Here is a 10,028-nt window from a genome sequence, read left to right as displayed (position 1 = left end):
GAGAGAGAGAGAGAGAGAGAGAGAGAGAGAGAGAGAGAGAGACTCTCTCTCGTTAAATTGCCCAGGTTGAACTTGGATTTAATTTGCAATCCTCTTCTTTTAGCTTCCCAGAGTGCTAGGATTGCAGGCACACTGCTATGTATACTATCTTAAAAATTGAGGCAGAAATGGCATGCTAAATACAGACACCCTTGATAAACAGTCATGAAATGAGTGAATGAGTTCATGACCACTGAAATTAACCCTTTCGACTTCACAACTGTCACTGAGCACTTGTGTGCAGCCTTTGCCATGGAAACTGCATCTCTCAGCTCAGCCCGACTGCTAACTGCAGCAGCATTAGGTCCAGACTCTGGCTTTGTCCGTACTAGCTGTGCACCTAGGGTCTTCCCAGGTTTCAATATTCTCGTTGTATAGGACTTTAACAATACGAAGAAACATTTCCAGGTGTGCTTTATTTCTGAGCACACTCCAGGCTAACCGCTATCTTTAGCAATAGACATTGCGAAGTTTAATCCAAAGCACAGGTGCTCTCACTTGCTTGGATTGAAGTGTTCGCACCTGACAGCAGCAGCCATTGTGTGCACATGAGCCTGCATGGCCAGGACCCCGTGCTGGCTACCTCCTGCACAGGGACAGGATCTCTTCTATCCTCTCAGCCATGCTTGGGTGAGAAACCAGTACACTAACCCAAGGGCTAACTCCATGTGCCATTGATCCAGGTGGACGATATGATGAGAAGGTCTCATTCACATTGTAAGTGGAAGAATTCTCTTGTGACCTTCAGTCCTCTCCCTCCCACTCCATGGTAGGGATAACGGGAGAGGAATGTGGTGCTCTTTTTCTCCCCCAGGTAATGGAAGCACTAATCTTCTCCACAGTGATTGGTACATATCAGCTACACATTATAACCTCCTTGGAAGCTATAAGAACCACTGCACCTTACCCCTCTTAAATCAGGATTTTTGACTGAGGGATCTAGATGTTGGTCTTAGAGGTTTTGGTTTTTATTGCTGTTTTAACTGTGAAGTGATTTCTGATTTTCATGTAGGCTTGAGAACTACTGAAAAGATGTTTGGTGTGTCCTCAGAATAGCCTCACACTTGGGTCTAGCTAGGCCTTCTGCCAAGAAGGGATTAACAGCTGGGTATGGGCTGCATACCTGGAATCCCAGCACTCAGGGAGGCTGATGTAGGAGGATAAAAATTCAAGCTCAAGGGCTGGCCAGATAGCTCAGCAGACTAAAGCACCTGCTTAGGGAGGTGCAGGGACTCAGGGACCAGGTTTGATTTGTGGCATGTTGTGCTGGTCCCACCTCCAGAGCATGCTGAGACAGTGACTGAGAGTGGGTGTGGTATGTACCTGTAATCCCAGTGCTTGGGAGGCTGAAAGCAGGAGGATCACTATGAGTCTGAGCTGTGTAGTGAGACCCTGTAGACCCTGTGCTAAATACATTAAAAAAAAAATTGAGCTCAGAGAGATTGCCATACGGGGTCCCTTGGGATGAGGCTATGTGAAGGCCCTGGGCTCGATTTCCGGTGCCACAAATAATAGCAATTTTTTTTTTAAAAGCAGTATTAGAAATTAACCACCTCGGTGGGAAGTGGAGTATCCCCAGAGAAGGAACAGCAAAGAGTGTGTTCTAGGTTAATTGCACCTGAGTCTGCTTAGGTGGAAGGCAAAATTATGTAGAGCAACAAAATGGTGATAAAGTGTATTCAGAGTGATGGTAACCATAATAACAGCAATAGACGAATATTGAGGATTTCCTGTATGCATTTTACAGAATATGTGCTAACCATTTTACATATGCAATCTCCTTTACTCCGAGAAGCCTAGAAAGCTGTGTTCTTGCTGGCACTGTACAGGTGCAGCCCCTGAGGTTCAGGCCAGCCGGGCACACTGCGCTGTCCCACCTGAGGCTCCCTGACTTCCAAGTCTGCATCTACAGCAGGCTTCACTGTAGTCCCTGTCCTCAGCATTCCCTCCCGGTGGTTAAGGAAAATCTTCAGTTCTGGTGTGGTCCCTCATGTGTGGAGGCCCAGTGCAGGAAAGCTGAGTGCTCTGGCTTCCTCTAGAATCCAGTAGGATAAATCCCAGACAGCCTGTTCTTTGGGTGCACAACATCCCTGAGGAGCACCCTCACACAGACTTCAGTGCCTCCTGGTTCTTGACAGAGGAAGCTTCATGTCGCTGGGCATTGATTCTATCCCTGTGGTGAGCCGGGCACTGGTTCCAGGAGCCCACAGAGGGGAGGTGGGTAGGGCAGGGCCTGGGGAGGCCCAGTGGTGCTAGGGACTCAGGAGGACCCAAGCTTGCTGGAGGCCGAGTGTGGGCGGTTGTCCCCCAGGGTTTGCTGCAAAAAGCTGAAGCCACTCTAGGTGTTCAAGCAGAGACAGATTTGGTGTCTACACTGGAGCAGGGGCACACCCAGCTTCTGGAAGGCTGGAAAAGAAGGGAGGAGGTTGGGGGAGGGGGAGTTCTAAGGCTCTGGGGTATATGGGACGCCTACTGCAGTGGCTGTAATCTAGGAGTCAGGATGGTAGTTCTGTTGCTGCTACTATATGTCCCCCGAAACAAGACCTGGTCTTATATTAATGTTTGCTCCTAAAGATGCAATAGGGGCTGGGGAGATAGCTCAGTAAAATAAGTGCTTACCTGGCAAGTGCAAGGGCCTGAGTTCAATCCCTGGTCCCGTAAAAAAAAAAAAAAAAAGAAAGAAAGAAAGAAAGAAAGATGCAATAGATCTTATTTTTCAGGAATGCCTTATTTTATCATATACAACAATCTATATTTATTGATGTACAAAAATCTTTACAGGCTGGGGAGATAGCTCAGTGGTCAAAGCGCCTGTTTGGCAAGCACAAGGACATGGGTTCAATCCCTGGTACTGCTTGTCATGCCAGCCCAGATGCCAAGCTGGCCACTGAAACTGGTCATGGTGGAACATGCCTGTAATCCCAGTGCTGGGGAGATTGAGACAGGAGGATCACTATGAGTCCAAGCTGCGTAGCAAGACCCTATATCAAATAAAGATTTTTTTAAAAACCTACACTTATTCATGTATAAAAATCTGCATTTATTCAGATGTAGTCATGGCATCATCTGTTGGAACGTCATCATAACTCTCCAAACCCTGGATTCTGGCCTGATTTTCTTGAGACTCCGTTTCCTGTAGAACCGTGTCCCAGGCTCTCGTGTCCAGCAACAGAGGTGTCCTTAAATGAGTGCGCCTGTCCATGCAGGCAGCTCATAGTGCATCATTACAACATGCGACGCTGAATTATGAAGGTGCATTTTAGGTGCAGCAATGTGCATTAGTTACCACTCAGGCCTGTGGTTTTTTTGGGTGTTTTTTTTTTTTTTTTTTTTGTGGTACCAGGGATTGAACTCAGGACCTTATGCTTGCCAGGCAAGCACTTATTCCACTGAGCTATCTCCCCAGCAGCCCTGGGCCTGTTATTCTTGCATCTATGCCCCAACTATCATTCAGCATTAAGTCGTGGGTTCATCTGTTTACATAGGTGTTTATCTCCTGTCAAAGGTGCCCACTTGGGCATTTGCAAATGCTTAATTATAGTAATATTAATAATATTTATTTGTATTTAACTGTATATTAACATTATTATTTTATGCTAGTACATCTGTCCAGGTGTTGCAGTGGGCCTGCTGAATGCACCCATGTGGCTAACCGTCTTCACTGGGGCTTATTTGGGGATAGAGCTCACATTAAGAGCACCCTGAAAAATCTTGCTAGCATTTAGTTTCTGGTTAGGTCTTATTTTTGGAAAATACAGTACTGTGTAACTGGTGACTGACCACTTGGAGGGGACACCAGGCCTTGCAGCATTAGCTGCCTCACTGCATTACTGCTGGTGATGGGGAATCTTGATGGTCAGTCTTGTCGGGTTGCATAACACCCAGGAAATTAGTAAAGCACATTCTGGGTGTGTCTCTGAGAGGTTTGCCAAGATATATATGGGACAGCAGATGAGGGAAGCCCTGCTCTGTGTGTGGTGGGCCATCATGCAGGCTGTGGGCTGAGGTGGGACACAGGTGGGAGGAGGAGGAGGAGGAAGCTGGTGACATACCCTTTCCTCTTGCTGTCTCTCTGCTTCCAGGCTGCCCCCACTGGACCCTGCTGTCCTGCTGTTTCTGCATTTGAACTGCTGGCTATGGACTAAACCTCCTGAAACTGTGAGCCAAAATAATCTTTTCTTCCTTTAACATGTGGTGGATGCCAGGGAATGTGTCAGATAACACGTCTCAGAAACAAGGAAGTAGCTAAGACACCATCCTCCTGCTGCAAAGCTGCTGTCACAGGCCTGTGCCACTGTGCTTGGCTATGATTCTTGTAAAATGCAATCAATCAGTTAAAAAAAGGATTCTAGGTCAGGATTCTTAAGCGGGGCATGTCAGCGCACCACCTTGTGATCCATCTATGTCATATTTCTGTGGTTATCTACCACACATCAGTTTCCCCCACCAGATTGTATGGTCATGCAATCTTCAATTCCAAGATCCTTCCCTGGAAGTCTACATTTTTTAGAGATAACTGATATTTTCCACAGATAACTGATAACTGTAAAAACTTCTCCCAAGCCCTATATTCCTCTGCATGTGACCTTGCCATTCTCCCATAGAAGAGGGTGGGTGGCAGGTCCTCAGTCGATTGCTTTCTCCTGACTCTTGGTGGTCCTGTGATGGTGCTGACCACTAGAGTATGCTGAGACAATGCTGTGGGTGGGTCCTAGGTGACCGATTCTTGGAGCATTACTTCTTTGAAATGCTTCCTCTTGAAGCCCACAGGGAGCAACCATTGACAGTCCTAGGTGGGTGAGGCTTTGCGTCCCTCCAGCTGGTGTCTGATGCATGGTCCCCAGCCTCAGGTCCCCTCAGCTAGCTAAACCATCCCAAGGGAGGCCCCGGACAGCATGGGGCAGAGGTGAGCACTTCAGCTATGCCTATTCCAGGGTCCTGAGCCACTGTACAAGTGAATTCAATTAAATAGCTGTTGTTTTACACCCTGTGCGGGGAGAGCTTTTTACACAAGAGCAGTAACTGGAATATCCCAAACCCGGCTGCCTGTGAACTCTCAGATGGTCGGGGAGATAACTTTTTTCCTTTTGCCTGACCCAGTTGGTGATCAACTTAAGCACTGAAGTGAAGAACTTTCATCCATCTCACTTTCATCCTGTTGAATCTCACTGTTGATGATATGCATGGGAAATGTCTAATCTTTTAAAACACAAATCTTCACCATTGATCTTAATATCCTGCTGCAGTGAGTTCCCCAGGTCAATTGTGTGCAGTGGGGGGGGAAAAAGACCTCCTTTTATCCACTTTAAACACGCTTCCTTTTCATCCCATCTTGTCTGCTTGTTCTTCCCCCAAGTAAAGGGGTTTCTATTTTGTGGGGCCCTGGACAGAGAGCTGAGTTGAGACAATAATCTTCCTTTGAGCTGGTCACCCGGAAGGCCTTGTGTGCCCCAGGACACCATGCAGTGGGGTTTAGCTGGTGACTCAAAAGTGTGGGGACCCCATTCTAATTACTCACAGGGTCAGTTCCAAGTGTTTAAAAACAGATCACTATGTTTGGCAAGAGGGTGTGAGTACCTTCCTGTAGGGCTGCTACCCTGAGCCCAGGAGGGTAGAAGGAAACCCGAGTTCAAGTCTCAGCTCAGACACCAGCCCTTCCCTTTCTCATCCAGGACATACGGAGATTCAACCAGAATATCCTGCCAAGCACTCTGGCCCCAACATTCTATGGATTCTGTTCGCCAGTCATTGAGAAGCATCTGCCACAGGAATGCATGGGAAGGAGGAGTGTGCACTCGGAAGAGTGTGCCTTCCCAGCTCTGCAGCTGGGCCACGCGGAACAGAAACTAAAAGTTATCTTTTTCCAGAACAGAATTCCAAGTAGGCTTGTTACCAAACATAGATTCCTGTTGTGGCCATTAAGTGACGTCCAGCAGCCCGAGTCCTCTGCTTCCCAGGGCTGCCCCTTTGGTCCCTTGGGTCTGCGTCCAGGATGTCACAGCTGCATTGTTGGACATTTGTGCTGGGACAACCTCACACCAAGTGACAGGAATGAACAGATGGGTGGAGACAGGGCTGCACGGGGGCCCCCTCCTGGAGGCAAGGGAGTGTTAATTACCCCAAGGAGCAATTCAAAGGGTTGGGTCACCTCAGTCACAAACAATCTACACATCCTTGTAAGCCTTTTTCTCCATGGAGAAGGAAAAATTGAGTGCCTGTGTGGGCTGAGGAGAAGCGCTGTTTCTGTGTCACTCAGCCTGGCTCTTTCCACCTCACTTCTGTATGTCCCTAAATGTTTGTTCTGCAGTGTGACTCTTAGGACTTCTTGGGCTATAGCTCAGGCCTTCAGCTCTGCAGCCTGCTTTCTTACTTAATTTGACCCTCACACTTCTTGTATCTGGTCTTGGGGTTCCTCACATCCCCTCTACCAGCTCAGCTTCCAGGTATTGGGGAACAGGGTGCTTGTGATTAACAGACTCTGCCAATAGCAACAAGTAGGGCACCGAGCCCCTAGTGCAAACTTATCTGCCAGATTAATGAATGAACCCTGGAGCGCCTTTGAATTTATGAGAGGTGTAGACAAAATTTCAGGAACAACAAGGAGAAAAACAGCAGTGAATAGGATATCTAGCACTTAGAAGAGTTGTCTGAAAACATCACTGTAAAGAACCTTTCCCCACTTTCCTTAGTAATGTGTCTGAGTGACTCCTATGATAACATAGAGCTGAAGACATCATGGCAAAATTTATGATAAATATTTTTGGCATGTGAATGGGAAAATGGAAGATCATGTGGGATGAATGGTTTGCCTGAGTTATTTGGTTAAAGCAAGTCACAGGTGACACTACCTCCACTGGGCTGACTGCTTGGCTGTAGAAAAGGCGCCATATACATTATGTTCTGTCCCCCTCTGTGGTCCCTACTCTCACACTAGCTAACGGTGGCTTGGAAGGGTGTTGTTGGCAAGCTCCTCTGCCCATATTTGGCCATGTTTCCTGCTGCTTGTCACCCGCAGGTTCTCTGCTTCCTGTTTGGTAAGTGGTGTCTGGAGAATGGGTCAAAAAATGGTGCACCTCATTTTAGAAAGTTAAGCAGCAGGTGCAGAGACTTCATAGAGCGCCTCTTAACCTGTGTCTCCTACTGTTACTGCCTTCGATGAGTGTGGTCTATTCATTAGAATGAATGAACCAACATTGATACACTCTTAGTACTAAAGTCTAGAGTCTATGCTAGGATTAATTTGTATTTGTGTTTCATAGTCCTAAGTATTTTGACAAATATGCAATGTCATACGCCCACCATTGTGGTAGCGTACAGAAGAGTTCCACTGCCCACCACAATCTCTCATGCCCCACCTTTTCATCCATCCATTCCTCAAACCCTTGGTAACCACTAGTCTCTTCACCAGTTTTATGGGTTTGCCTTTTCCAAAATGTCATATAGTCAAAATCATGTATTTTCTTTTCAGAACAATTTATTTCACTTATGTATGCACTGAAAATTCTTCCATGTCTTTTTTTTTTGTGTGTGTGTTTTTCTCTCTCTCTCTTTCTCTGGTACTGGGAAGAATTGAACCCAGGGCTGTTATACCACAGTGGCTCATTTTTCATTGTTGAATGATACTCCATTGTCTGATGTTCCACAGCTTCTTTATCCACCCACCTGTTGAAAGACATCTTAGTTGTTTCTAAGTTTTTCCCATTACAATAAACATCCTTGTGTGAACACAGGTTTTCAGTTCACATGGCTGAACACAAAGGAATATGACTCCTGAGTCATGTGATAAGAGTAGGATTCATTTTTAAAGAAACTTCCATGATGTCTACAGGAGGGCTGCAGCATCACATATCCTTGCCAGCAGCATGCAAGAGTTCCTGTTGCGACACAAAACCTTACCAGTGTTTGGTATTGTTGGCACTTTGGGCTTTCACCATCTTAACTGGTATATCATGGAGTTGATGCTTTAAGGTGCCACTTCCTACTGAGACAGGATGTCAAATATCTTTACATGTTTATTTGGCACCTGTAGGTCTCCTTTGAGGCCTTTAGGTCTTTGCCTATTTTGAAGCTGTGTGTTGTTTTATCGTTGTACTTTAACAGTTTGTATATTTGGACTTAAGTCCCTTATATATGTTTTGCTAATACAGTTGTGGCTGGTCTCTTAATTTTCAAACTGTCTTGCAGAGAAGAGGTTGTTAATATTAATGAAGCCCTTGGGGGGTGTTTTGGTATTATTTCTTTCATAGATTCTGTTTTTGGTATTGTATCTAAAATGAGATTTAAATTGCTGGAGAAAAACACTAAACCAAGTATTGAAAGGATTGTTAGGCTCAGGCAGCTGCTTGACGTGTCCTGAGGGTCCTCCCACTATGTCGTGGGACTGCCGCCTCCGTGTCTCCTTGCCCCACACACCCTGCACACCTGAGCTTGCCCTGGGCTCCACCAGGGCCTGGGGCATGGACGCCTCACTGTCTGCTGCCCACAAAGCAAGAAGCCACCTCTTGCCTGAACTTTGCAGACAGCAAAGATGTAAATTCAGTTTTTGGGTATGTCATAGCTGCTCAATTCCTATTCCTCTCCTCTTATTAATTAAGAGATTTTTTTTTAGGTTGGCAATATATTGAAACTTCCAACAAAACCAGCCAACCAAATGTTGCAAACACAAAAACAGAGTCAATCAGGTCTCTGTTGGTTTTTTTTTTTTTTTTTTTCAGTTTTTATTTTATCAAGACATGTTTGCAGTATGACATGATTCCATTCCTCATGGGAAGTTGTCACATATACATAACGCATCTTACTGCTCATCTGCTCCATCTCCCCTGCCTCTCCCTTCCCTTCGCTCCATTGGCAAAAGATCTATTTCCCACTGTCTATCTCATATTTTGTTCCTTACTTATAGTTTGGGTTTCTCATATGAGAGAAACCACGTGACACGTAAGCTTGTGCATCTGATTTATTTTACTTAACATTATGGTCTCAAGGTGCACCATTTTCCTACAAATGTCTCAAGTTTATTCTTCTTTGTGGCTGGATAGTATTCCATTGTGCATAGATGCCACGCTTTCTTTCCCATTCGTCTGTTGATGTCCACATAGGCCACTTCAAGATTTAGCTATTGCAAATTATGCTGCTTACTCTACATTGCCTTTAAAAGATTGCCAGTCCCCTGCTACCACCATCTGTACTGGAGAGTAAAGCCGGGGACTTTATACCCAGCTACATCACCAGCACCCCTTTTAATATTTTAAATTTTTATTTATTTATTATTTATGTATTTCGTACAGGGTCTCACTATGTAGCTTGGACTCATAGTGATCTTCCTGTTTTCAGCCTCCCCAGTGCTGTGATTACATGCATGTGTCACCGTGCCCAGACTTGGTCACTGGCTCAGTGAGCCTGGGGGCAGAGCCAAAGTGGCATCTGGTGTCCAGATTGAACCCTGGTCCCTGTACTTGCCTAAGAGGGTGCTTAGTCCTCTGACTTATCTCGCCAGCCCTTATTTTTTTGTTTTGTGATAAGGTCTTGCTTAATTGCCCAGGCTTGAATTTGTAAACCTTCTCCCTCAGCTTCTCAGAGTGCCGAGATAACAGGCGTGTGCTACTAGGCTGAGCTGGCCAGTTCTTTTAAGGACAGTTTTTTGACTCTAACATAAACAGGAAACTTCAAATTGTTAATGAGACTTGCAAGGAAGGGTAATGCAAAGGCAAAATCATAACAGTATGTGCATATTTAGATAGCCAAATATTCCCCAAATCACAGGATTTGCAGGGAGGGAGAGGAGGCATGAAAGAGGGTAACGGGGTGGATACAACCAAAGCACATTGTGTGCATGTATATAAACGGCATAATGAAACCCATTGCTTTGTATAACATGATTTAGTAATCATAGTTTAAAAATATTGGGCTGGGGAGATGGCTCAGTGGAATAAATGCTTCCCTGGCAAGCGCAAGGGCCTGAGTTCAATCCCCAGTTCCGCTATATATATATA

This window comes from Octodon degus, unplaced genomic scaffold, assembly GCF_000260255.1.
Source record: "Octodon degus isolate 3935 unplaced genomic scaffold, OctDeg1.0 scaffold00016, whole genome shotgun sequence".
Lineage (NCBI taxonomy): Eukaryota > Metazoa > Chordata > Mammalia > Rodentia > Octodontidae > Octodon > Octodon degus.
The sequence above is the reverse complement of the archived record's forward strand: the minus strand, read 5'-3'. Positions refer to the sequence as shown.